Raw genomic sequence first — 12,469 nt, forward strand, 5'->3', positions numbered from 1 at the left:
TGATGGAAGAAATATAAAGATTGTTTTTAATTTATTTCTTTCTGCTGCGAAACTGCTGTTTGGACTCGGAACCACTGCTTATATTTACATTTGAAATGCAAATATTCATCAATCTAAGGTATTTTTTTTTCTTTCTTTTTTTATGTGCTAATGTTTTAATTATATATAGTGAAGCTTCGATTTTACGTTTTTGAAGTGACAAAGAAAACCAAACGTAAAATAATCCTGTTTCAAAAGAAAAAATAAAATAAATAAATGGCAATAATAATAAAAAAGAAGAAAATTTACAGTACGTCCTTTAAAATTTGTTGGTAAACTTTTCACGCGGTTAGGTGGCGTTGAAAATCGACGTGATCTAGCTCCGATGTTTTTACGCTGGTTACCATAAAACACAGCAACTGAACGCAAATTTAAGGATGCAGAAAGTAGCAAAAATATAATTTGAAGAAAAAAAATCAACATTGTCCTTAAGGGATTTTCGCCGGAATAATAAACAAACGTAAAATCGGGGATCATAATAATTGATGTTCCGTTGTAGGTATTTACTTATCACGCCAACAGACTGTGGCTCGTAGTATTGTGGAAGTACAGTATACCGAGTTCCTCCATGACCTTCGAACCCTTGATTTATGGCGCTATTTGAAGAGGTGGCGCTATGAGGTATCATAGCTGTTGCAAAAGCACGCTTTTCTTTCTTTCGTTCTTTTCTTTCTTTTGCTTTCCCCCCCTTCAAAGTCAGTTATTAACTAAACTTTTAAGTGCTTTATCTGCAAGTAAATATAATATTAAATAAATACAGTAGTTTTTACTTTAATAAAGTAAAAACTGTAAAAATTAATGCAGATTTTTTTTGAATCAGCGTTCTATATTGTCATTTTATTATGTATTTTTCTTTGGTATTGCATAACAGTTGTCGACTATACAAAAATCAACCTCTTAAAATCACTTTTAGATCAAGTGTTTAATTTTTTCTGTTTAAATCTTTTTTTTCCCTTCCCCCTAGAACTACACTTGTGTAGTTCTAGGGGGAAGGGAAAAAAAAGATTTAAACAGAAAAGATATATATTAAAAATAATAATAATAAATAAATAAAATTTGCTTAATAGTGTAGTAGATGCAAACAATACAATAAATTAAAATGTTTTTTCTATCAAAAATCCAAAACTGTAACTATCACCCCTTTCAAATATTTCTTCATTCTGAAAACTGGATTATTAAATTGAATGTATTTCGTAAGAAATTTTAGGAAACTCAGCTGCAAAATTTCAACATGATTTTTCAAAAATTATATTGCAGTACAACAGCATCTTATTATTTTTCTTGAGGATACAACGCATTTCCTCTATCCAAACTCTTAATAAGCTTTCAATAACATAAGCTTTAAGCTTTTCACAAACCAACTGTGAAACAGTGGCAACCCAACTGTGTTGGGTTGCCAACTGTTTTTAGTAATTGGTTATCCAGTTTTCTCTCTGATCGCTCGCTGAGGGTGATGGTAGATGGCGCTCTGTCTTCTAACTTCTCCACTAATGCCGGTGTCCCCCAAGGTTCAGTTCTTTCCCCCACTCTTTTCCTCTTGTATATCAACGACCTTCTTCCATTGACTGGAAATCCTATCCATAGTTTTGCCGATGATAGCACATTGCATTCAACTTTCCATTTTGAGAAACCTTGTCCTGCTCAATCAGCTTCAACTTCTCGAAAATCTGCTACCAATTCCTTAAATGCCGATCTTCAGGTAATTCTCCAGTGGGGCAAAGACAACTTAGTTGATTTCAACCCCTCTAAAACTCAGTCTTCTCTTATATCTCGCAAAAAGGATTCTTCTGCTCCTATGCTTATCTTTAGTTACACTCCGATTTCTAGGCAAAATGATATATCTCTTTTGGGGATTACCCTGACTTCTAATCTCTCTCTCTTGGCACAAGCACATTACAAATATTGTTTCCTCTGCATCTAAAAAACTTGGTTTTCTCTTTCGCTCTCGGCGTTACTTTTCTTCCAAACAGCTGCTCACTCTGTATAAATCGCAAATCCGCCCTGCCATGGAATATTGTTCACACATCTGGGGTGGTGCCCCTAAAACCTCTCTCAGGCTTCTTGATTCCATTCAGAAGAGGTCAGTTAGGTTAATTAATGATTCATCTCTAACAGAGTCTCTCCACTCGCTTTCTCATAGACGCACTGTTTCTGCTGCATGCCTCTTCTACAGATACTTCCATGGGCACCGTTCTTCTGAATTGGCTTCTATAATTCCTGCTCTCTCTTTCAAAACAGTCCGAACACTTGCCGCCACTAGCCAACATCCATTTACTGTCCAACTTCAAACCCACAGAACTAACTTTTCATCTTCCTCATTTATTCATTCAACTGCCGTTTTCTGGAACAACCTTCCTTCATACATATTTCCCGAAAATTACAATCTACAGAAGTTCAAGTCCAATGTCAACAAATATCTTCTTTCGTCTTCTTAACCTCAAACCCAAGCACGGTACCAAGTACTATAGGTTCTAATACCTCTCGTGTTTGGGGTTCACATAAAAAAAAAAAAAAAACCAGATACTTACAGGCATGTTACAGACAAGCAAACTATTTTCATTATTTGCAATACTTCGTCACGGATCTATTGGGTGTTTATTTTACCTTGTACTGCATTCATTACCTTTTAGACTTCTTGCCAAAAAATTATAATTTTTTTTACATTTTTCATAAAAAATATAGCTTAATTTCAGTAATGGTTGTAAGATAATTTTCTTTTTGCATTCAATTTATTGAACTGGTATATGATTCGGTGCTCCTGTAGGCTAAGGATACAGACCAAATTTCCTGCAAATCATATAAAATTCTCCATTCTTTCTTATAGTAAATATGATATCAAAAAGTGATTTAGAGATAGGCTGATACCTCTATCGTCATCTTCGAATGGACTTTTTAAAAATTAACGTTTAGCTACCATCTTTTGATTAGCAATTTAATATTCTCGATTATGCCAATTTCAAATTGAAGCGTTTTAGTATTTCGCTGGCAGAGGCTGAGATATAACGCGAAGATTCACAGCGCTTAGGCCTTTTTTGTTTGGAGGTTTATGTGTACAGAAAGGATAGACAGGATAGGAAGGGAGAAGGGGTTATGCTATTAGTTAAGAAACACATAAAATCCAAAGAAGTGAAGCCAGTCAATATCGCTGGACAGACATGGGTATAGTGGGTTCGAGCTTCCTACGTCAAAAATGCGCACTTACTGCTTTCAAAAATATTGGAATCTTATAGGAGTGACTGTTTTAACTCTGTTTGGTCACTGAATAGCTGCCCCGAGGTGGTTCCCTTTGTTTAATAATAAGCAGATAATAAATTACCACCGACAAAATGACATAAAATGTCACTGAATTACGCCAGCCATTTATCGGATTTTTATGCCCTCATTGGCTATAAAATTTACGAACTTTTCATTTTAGCAATCTTTATGTTTGCTAAAATAAAATAATATGGTAGATCATATTAATCGAGATGTTCTCGATCTCCGCATACCTCGTCCAGTAGCGATGCTATACACCTCTAGAGAAAAAAAAAAAATCTTAAAGTTCATTACAAATTAGTTTCTTTTTATTAGTCAAGATTAGTGTTCACAGTGGCTTCTACCACTGAACCATTCATTCAAGGATTCCATAAGCACTTGAGCACCTGCATAATTGAACTTTCACCTGAAGGCGGTGTTTAACAACGAGGGGTCTTCTCTGTAATTTTCTTTGTCACCATTTGTATTAATCTGATGGTGTGGATCACGTGCGTTTATTGAAAAAGGATTTTTTTCCCCTTTAAGTATAGGTTAGTAATATGCAGTTTAATGTTAGCTTCCTCTTAGATAACGCAGTAAAGAAGGTTGGGCAGCCTAAAAAGCGATTATTTCGCTTTATATGCCTTACAGCATCATTGTGTTCTGCACGCTCAGTAACACATACGGAAGCGCGCGCACACACACACACATGCCATGTGAACTTCAATGTGATTTGTTTTTTCTTAAATACTCCAAGGGTTTTAATTCTAAACCCTCGGAGTATTTGTAGCAGAAGACTATTTAAAAGCCAGTTTAGATTAATCCTTAATAGTTGTATAAATCCTTGTCCCGTATTCAAGTTACGACCAATTGTACATTAACTAGTTTTCATCAGTTCGCTATGCAGAAAGTCATGGGAAAATGATCTCACTGTGCTCAACGTTGTAACATAAAATATAACTAGAACCATAAATGCTTTGCATAAACAAGTTCGATATTCCTGATCACCTTGCAGAAATCTATAAATTCAGTTTCATTAATAACTTTAAGACCTGTTTTGTCATAACTCGGCAGTGTTCTTGTAAGTACAATTTCTCTACTTTGTTGTCGTGAAATTAATACATTTTTGTTTCCAGACGCTCATCCTTAAATTTCGAAATATAAACACATTTTAGAATTTTAAAAAACCAAGAACTTTAGACACGATAGGCTGTTTAAAATAAGTTTCTTAAGCTTCTGCTGTTAAACAAATTGATAATGGGGATGCTTCTGATTTCTTTGAAGACTTTCGTTTATCTTCTCCCTGTAAACTATTAAAAAGCTCCTCCATTAATATGTAGTTATGCCAGAATGAATTATGAATATATAAATTTTTAATAAAATTTTTATATTATAAATTATGAATTTTAGGTGACTTTGTGATTAACATTTTTTTGTGTATAAAATACTAAAAAGGATTCAGTGAAAAATAATTATTTCTCTTGATTAAACGACGTTTAATCAAGAGAAATAACTTTCTCATTTGGTCTGTATCCTTGATTAAACTTTGTCCAACTCATTAGATGTTTGACTGGCGGACAAGGAAATGCAGTTTTGGCACATTTTAGTTCACATTTGGGTCTGAGGTTACATCGGCTAATTTTAGACGAATTAGAGAAAATATACCATAGAATACAACGCATCGCAGGCATAATATCTCGTACTGATGCCTAAAATGACATGCCTCATAGCCCTCCCCCCCAAACTGGTTTTCCCCTGACCTAAAATTGCCATTGGGTTTCAGTTGCATCAGAGACTTAGACCGTATTGTGCCAACTGGATTCGTTTCATCGGAATTTGATTGGTATTGAAACAGTTTCTTTTGCTTGTGAATTCAAATACTGTATTTAGCATGGGAAAGAAGACAAGGCAGTTTAGGGGGCTAAAATGAGATTAAAAAATTGAGAATCCTATTTATTCATGAATAGGAAACAGCCAAAGGAAAAAAAGAAAAGAAAGGGGGAGGGGGAAACCGCTTATACTATGACTATAATTCCACGTAAAACAGTTAGCCGGTCTCAGTCAGAGGGAGTAGGGCTTTTTTTGCCGTGAGCTGTTCCAGGTTTTCAGCCCACACAACGTGCAAATCAGCCCATGAACACATGTGTACAGACAATACAAAAAGGCGCAATGTGGTCCAAGTCGCCAATGCTGCTAAAACTCCAACAGCGCGTAGGACACTGACGGTCTTCGCCGCTGTACTCCTACTCTTATGTCTCCTGGCAAGAAAGCTCATAATTATAAACATTATTATTAATATTATGCGCCATTATCGTTATTACTATAATTATTACTGTCATTGCTAGGCACTTAATTACTGAGCGTATCTAATGTAACTTCAGTCCTTCCTGTTTCACTAATCTTTCTCAGTCATGCAACCCATCCGTCCCATGCGTGTTCACCAGTGTACTTTTTTCCATTTCTTTATATTAACTCGATTAGCCAACTTTACCTACCATACCTTTAGGTTAGAACACCGACTGTATGTTGCCATTATCAACGGCTAGAAAGATCTATGCTTAAAACTAATGAAGTACGGTATTAATTTTACTCCTAGATTAAACAGAATAAAAATTATTAGATGTTTGAGCTGACAGAGCAGGAAATGCAGTTTTGGTGCCATTTCAGTTCATATTGGGATTTGAGGTTAAATCAGCTACTCTTTGAGCTTTCCAGATCCACCGTATTAAAAAAGCACTTTCACTGTTATTTTTATAGAATAGTCGCTTGCCTTTCTACGTAAAGAAAATGCCCCAAATAACTTATTCACATTTAACTATTTCCAAATTCATTTTGTTTCCAAGTGTATTGAAAGTAAATGGTTCTGTTAATTTAATGTCCTCATTCTACTGTGTACGCGTTGCTGAAAATATATTTCATCTTTCTTTTTTGCAGACCGTTGGTACACTTGGATAAACTGAATGGTAAAAGGCAAAGTGGCTTGTTGCACTTATTTTGGTTAGATATATATGTGTGTTTCGCAAATTACAAAGAAAGTTATCTACTTGTGAAGAAAACTTTTTTTCCAACAACTATGAATTACGTAACGTCACTCATTTGCAAAGGTCCGGGTTGAAATCCCGAGGTTGAATGATATTTTGAAGAACAATGTCTTTCAACACCTGTCCATTATATGTATATAATGTTACTTGTTTGAGTTTGAGCTCAAATACCATCCTAAACTGTAGAAATCCTAAAAAAAAAAAAAAAAAAAGAAACTCGTGTGCTGTACGCGCGAAAGGTGTTTTATGGGAAAACATCTTTGACGAAAATGTGAAACGGAAATGACGCAATTAACTCGCTTCCTAAATTCTAAATGACTAAATGAATCTCTTCAATTGGGACTTTAGCCGAACGTTCGGTTATTCTTCTGTTTTTCAGTATTCGCAATGTACAAATCAGTCTTGAATGTACTCTTGAACAGACAATGAACGACAAAGACTATACGGCCAATATAGTTTCGGCCCATTGTGACCAAATTAGTCAATGCGAACTAATCATCACATACAGTAATGTGTTTTTTGTGATGAGTCAATTTTGGTGAGGTAAGGGAGATCGCAAAAATACTGATGATAATCCATATAATTAATAATTTAGGTGTATATGGTGATTATAATTATTTAGGAAGAGGCGTAATTTGCGTCATTTCCGTTTCACAATGTCGTGACAAATGGCAGAGGGGGAGAGAGAGAGAGTGTGTGTGTGTGTGTGTGTGTTATGCTTCCATAAACCATGGTCATATTGGTTATATTGTGGATTCTTGATAAGATAAATAATGTACCTTGGTTTTTGATTATTTATATATTCTTCCATCTTTTCTGCGCTATTAATTGTAATTCGTTTATCCTCATCTTATTACATTAATTTTTACTTATTCAGTGCGCATTATAAAAAAACTCATTATTATGTAAAAATTGTTTACTTAATGTAAACAATTTAGAGAATAGTAATTATTCTCTAAAAGTGTATTTCACATATATATATATATATATATGCTGGATTAATAATGATGTTATCGAAATCAAATAGGTTGCAGTCTTTCACCGTCAGAATAGATTACTGTTGTGAAATGCTAGTATTATTATTATCAAAATGATAATGATAATATTTACCTTGCCAGTACCGAAGCTTCTGATGCCTCTGTACCTTATCAGCAACAAAGCGGAAAAATGCAACTCTCACATAAGAGCTGTTGCTTCTAAACAGTGGGGCCCTGTCGTTCAGAATTCTTTTTTTTTTTTTTTAAATAACAAAGACCACGTGTCATGCTTATCTCAAATAAACAGATGTTGTCTTCCTGTTGTGACAAATGGACTTCTCTGTTAACCAGTTGACCCGTCTTCACGACACACACACACACACACACACACACACACACACACTGGTGGTGGTTAGTACTAGTGAATAGTTGATGACGTTGGAAAATTGATAGTTTAGAAGAGCAGAGAAAACCAGTCTAGTGGAGGCGGGGTTGTTGTGGTCATGTACCGCCAGTTGGGAACGGACGTTGGCCGCTTCCTGTTCTAAGTCTCTCGTGCAGCCAACCGTAGTCGAAAAATAGAATAACGCAAAGTTCAGGGAAATTTTCGGACACGCTTGTGCTTTGTTCTCATTGCACCTATTTCTTTCTCCCCTCCTGACTTTTTTGTTTGGTGTGTGTTTATTTCAGTTGCAGTCTGTTGCAGTTCTTATCCTTGTATATGCAGGAATGTTTTCATTTATAGCCATAGGAATAAAAAAATGTCATCCTACTTTCATAAAAATGTGATTAAAATTTTTCTGGACACAATATTTCCAGCTATATCCCTCAACATTTGATTGCTAGCATTATGGTAAAGTACATGAACCAGCGCATTCACTGTGTGTTGTGAATTAATAATTTTTCACTATCGAATTTGGGGCAGACAGCTTTCATCACACATTAGATTATCCTTTTATGGATATAAGTCGATACAAACTGATGGGCAGTAATGAATTGACAACATTTTATCTATGTTCATATGCAATGATTCATATAAGCATTGCATATGAACAATATCATGTACAGGCATAAAATAAAACCTGTTGAAAAGTTATAATTTGACACATGGGTTAATTAAGTACCATATTTTGTGGAAAGTTGAATTTAATAATGGATAATTATTGATATTAGTACTGACACAATGATGTAAAAATGCAAACTTGTGTAGCATCACTAAAAAAGAAAAAAAAAACAAGGCTAAGCGTAACCAACCTCACCTCACTTCATTTACCTATTTCTTTCAAGTTGTCCAATCCCTTTTTAGATTTGGATGAACTTCCAACTTCTACAACAGTAAGTGAGAGGTTATTCTAAGAGTTAGCCATTCTTTGACCAAAGGGAATTCTATTCTGAAATTTTCCCTTCCCCCAGTTTAAATTTATGCCCTCTTCTGTATGCTACATGATTAACTGTAAAGATTCCCTGAGCATTTCGTTTATTCAACCATTTTAAAGCCTTAAACATCGGAATTAAATCACTCCGCAGATGTCTAGTTTCCAAACACCAGCTTACAGAATTAAAGTCCCTCTCTTTAAAGAATACCTTGTTGTGCCCTTAACTAATCTTGCCAACCTTCATCCTCTTCGGCAAGTCCACATATTTTTCCTAAAACGGGGTTTCTAAACCTGTATATAATACTCTAGACGTGGCATATCCATTGTTTTATATAAAGGAATAATAACCTCATCTCTATTAGTAAAGCTCCTATTCTATTATTGACGAAATTCCATGATATATACTAGCAGCCTGTCTGTACTCTTCAGAAAATTACATGTCAGATTGTATAGTTTTGTGTATTATATTTTTATATATGTATTGTATTTTTGTATGAACATTGTTATGTTGTTTATAATATGTTATATTGCATTGTATACTCCAGAGTCATTTGATGCTACATAATGGTATGTTACTCTAGGATTACTACCACCCAGATCAAGACCTTGCATTTTTCAGTGTTATAGCCCAACTTGATCCAGTGTAGGTAACCCTTGTACATTAAACTTTAAATACCTTTATCATTATTAAACATTTGAAATATTAGAAATACTAAGGGACTCATTATCGATCCTTGTGGGACCCCACTCATAACATTAGTCCATGAAGGGAGTGATATAATATAACTGGAAAGAATGAGCTCTTGGTGCCTTCTTGACTTTTAATTGCAATAATTTTGTTTTTTCAGTTATAAAATCATTTATCCAACTCCCAGCTGGTGTTATCTAAGCCACTGGTATGCTCAGGCGAAACAATTCCTCACATTCAGTTGAATGTAGATGTAAAATATTGTTGAGATTATCAGAAACGAGTTCAGAATCATCGTTACTGTTATTATAACGATGGGGAGACCAAAGCACGATGTTTGATTCCTTTCCTTTTCTGCTAAATAAGCAGAGAATGCTTTGAAGTATTAGCCAAATACTTTTCATAATCTGCCTCAGCATTCTTATCTCCACCTCCTAATTACTTTTTTATAAACTACTTATATTTATTGTAGGATTCAGGGCTTCTCAGATAATAAATTATAATCATTCTATGCACCTGTTTTCTCTTTCCCCAAGGTCATCAGTTTTTTTTTTTTTTATATTCATTTTTGTTTATACTTTGAACAATAACTCTTCGTTGGCATAAATAACTTTTAGCTTTCAGAATAACTTCTTTGAATGTTTTCTATTTAGTTTTTGTATTCATTAAAACTGCCATTTAATCCCATTGAAATTAAAACAACTTAGATTATGCCTATGACAATTGCAATCCTCCCTTGTAAAGAAAACCTTTCTCAAAAGATATTAATACAAAAAAAAGTCACTACTAAACTATGTGAAAATGTTAGGATAGTTTATTGAAAACTAAATACAAGTTATTTGTGGTTAGAACTAAATAAGCACCAATCAGGCCTGTAGAGCAGTATATCATGGTGCACGCACGAAAGCTACTGAGATGCAGTGCTTCTTAGCCTTCTCCGCTCTACGACTGATGATGCTACTCAGTTGAGTTTTTAAATGTTTCCCTGATGTAGAGTACTTGTATTTCAGTTTTTTTAAATGGGATTTTGAATAAATCGATGTGGTTTGAAATAAATACTGAGGCAACTGAAGTAAAAAAAAAGTGTTAAGTACTTGATGTCTAACTGCGCCAAGGGTCCTCCCCCCCTCCATCTCCGAGTTGTGTACTCTGTTTGTGTAACACAGAACTCTGTGAAGGCCAGAAATTTTACAAAGGTATATGGGTAGTGTTCTGTTGTGTAATGTTATGGTATACGTTGTATCTCAGACCTTTTAACTGTTGTACCCCTAGTGGGACCCACCGTTGCTCACACTTTATCACGGGGTGGCAGGTCAGGTACCCAGTAGCTTTTATTTCATACTCTGGCAGGCCCTGCCTCCTAGTTTCCGAAGATTTCAGTGGCAAGTGCCTATATGGTTAAAAAAAAAAGATGAGGTAGGCGCCAGGATTATTGATAAGCCGAAAAGTATTTAGTCACGAGTAAGTTAGATTAAAGTGTTGGAATTTCACAGCTTGTTTTAGGGGTGTACTCGGTTGGTTCAGGTAGAGTGTGGGGGACTGAAGGCTGGGGGAAAAATTTAAGTATGGGGATAATAGTGAAGACATCCCCAGGAATGTCAGTGGGGACAAGCTCCACCAGGAAAAGATGGGGATAGCAGGTGAGAGGGGAGAAACGGAGGACCGTCCCCTGCCGAGGAAGGGGGTTAAAGAGGTGAGCCTGGTTAGGGCACCTGGCTCAGATCGCGTAAAGGCGCTAGGGAAATATTGCCGTTTTTATGTCTTGTCAATGGTCATGTATCCAGTGAGAGTTCTATTATCGTGTTTGTGAGTTGCATATATTCTATGACTGTGGTCGTTTTCGCCCTCGTGGATAGCACAGTTGGTAGGATTGCCATTCTCCCCACACCGGGTGGAAATGGCCTGAGTTCGAATCCCGGGAGGAATTTTTATGGGCCTTTTTCACAACGTGGCTGAGTTAGTCGTTCTAAGGCGAGGGTAACATGGTTATTCCCCCCCCCCCGCGGAAACTCTGGTTTTTCGTCCAACAAATAGAAAATCGACTTCAGAACACACGTAGTTTATATATACACAATACACACGGAGCAACGTGGCCTTAGTCACCGATACTCCTGAAACTCAACACCAACCAACCAACCAACCTGGTCGTTTTTCGGGATAAAAAGCTCGAGTGTCCGGTAAAAAAACGCAGGAAAATTTACCAAATCCATTACGATGCGACCAAGTCCATAAAGGTTCTCTCTGTCCAGACCGGAATCAAATCCATGCCTTTTCCACACCTCAAAATAGTTTTAATTTTAAGGCAATTGATTATGAGCTTATATGAAAGAAGATTATATTTATTCTCTTGCAGAGTTCTTATTTTGTTAAAAATGCAATATAACCTTTCGAAAAATAATATACAAATCCAAAACGCTGTAGCGTAGCAAATGATCCAGAATTCATCTCTAATGGCTAAATATTTGAAAAATCTGGATAAATATATTCTTATTTATTTTAATGTGCACAAAAAACAAAGGATTCTATACAGCAATAGCAATGCGTTATCTCATCTTAAAGCTTCTTAAGCTCTAAAACTTTCAAGATCTAATTTAGCGTCATGCGTTACTTCTGTGTTATTTTATTCACATCATAGCTTATGTCAATTTTCTTTGCTCTTTCATTTGCTTAGGTGCGTTAAAATTTGATTAGGTATGGGGAGAACGTCGAATTTCACTTATTCTTGAATTGAAAGAAACATTGCGTCCATTTCTCTTTATTAGAAACAAGATTCGAAAATTAAGTAACAAAAAAAGATGTTACAATTTTTTCCTCTAACTTTTATTAAAGATCGAAAAAGCTACGTCTTAGGCTTTGTAAGCGTACTAGACTGTTCTGAGTTCTGAGAGGACTAGTTTTACTTTATTTTCCATTCTTCCAGTATATAATACTTTGTAAAATGCTTTGTTCATTATACTGAGATGAGCAGCCATAAATTTGATATAAATATTCAAGCCGAATCAATGGTTTTAAATGAACCAAAAATTCCGTGAATCTATTTCGTAAAATCAAAAACGAAACACGTTTCAGCATAAATGGATGAAATTCATCGTAGAAGCTATTCTGCTAGTTTCT

General features: G+C 35.3%; 1 protein-coding gene across 2 annotated transcripts in view; it reads left to right on the plus strand.

Annotated features, from left to right (window-relative positions):
- Positions 1–12,469, plus strand: part of LOC150077341 (uncharacterized) — a 147,806-nt gene that overhangs the window by 98,886 nt on the left and 36,451 nt on the right. The gene's annotated exons all lie outside the window — the stretch shown is intronic.

The sequence above is a fragment of the Mastigoproctus giganteus genome, chromosome 12 (assembly GCF_048544385.1).
Source record: "Mastigoproctus giganteus isolate SK-2022 chromosome 12, ASM4854438v1, whole genome shotgun sequence".
Classification (NCBI taxonomy): Eukaryota; Metazoa; Arthropoda; class Arachnida; order Uropygi; family Thelyphonidae; genus Mastigoproctus; species Mastigoproctus giganteus.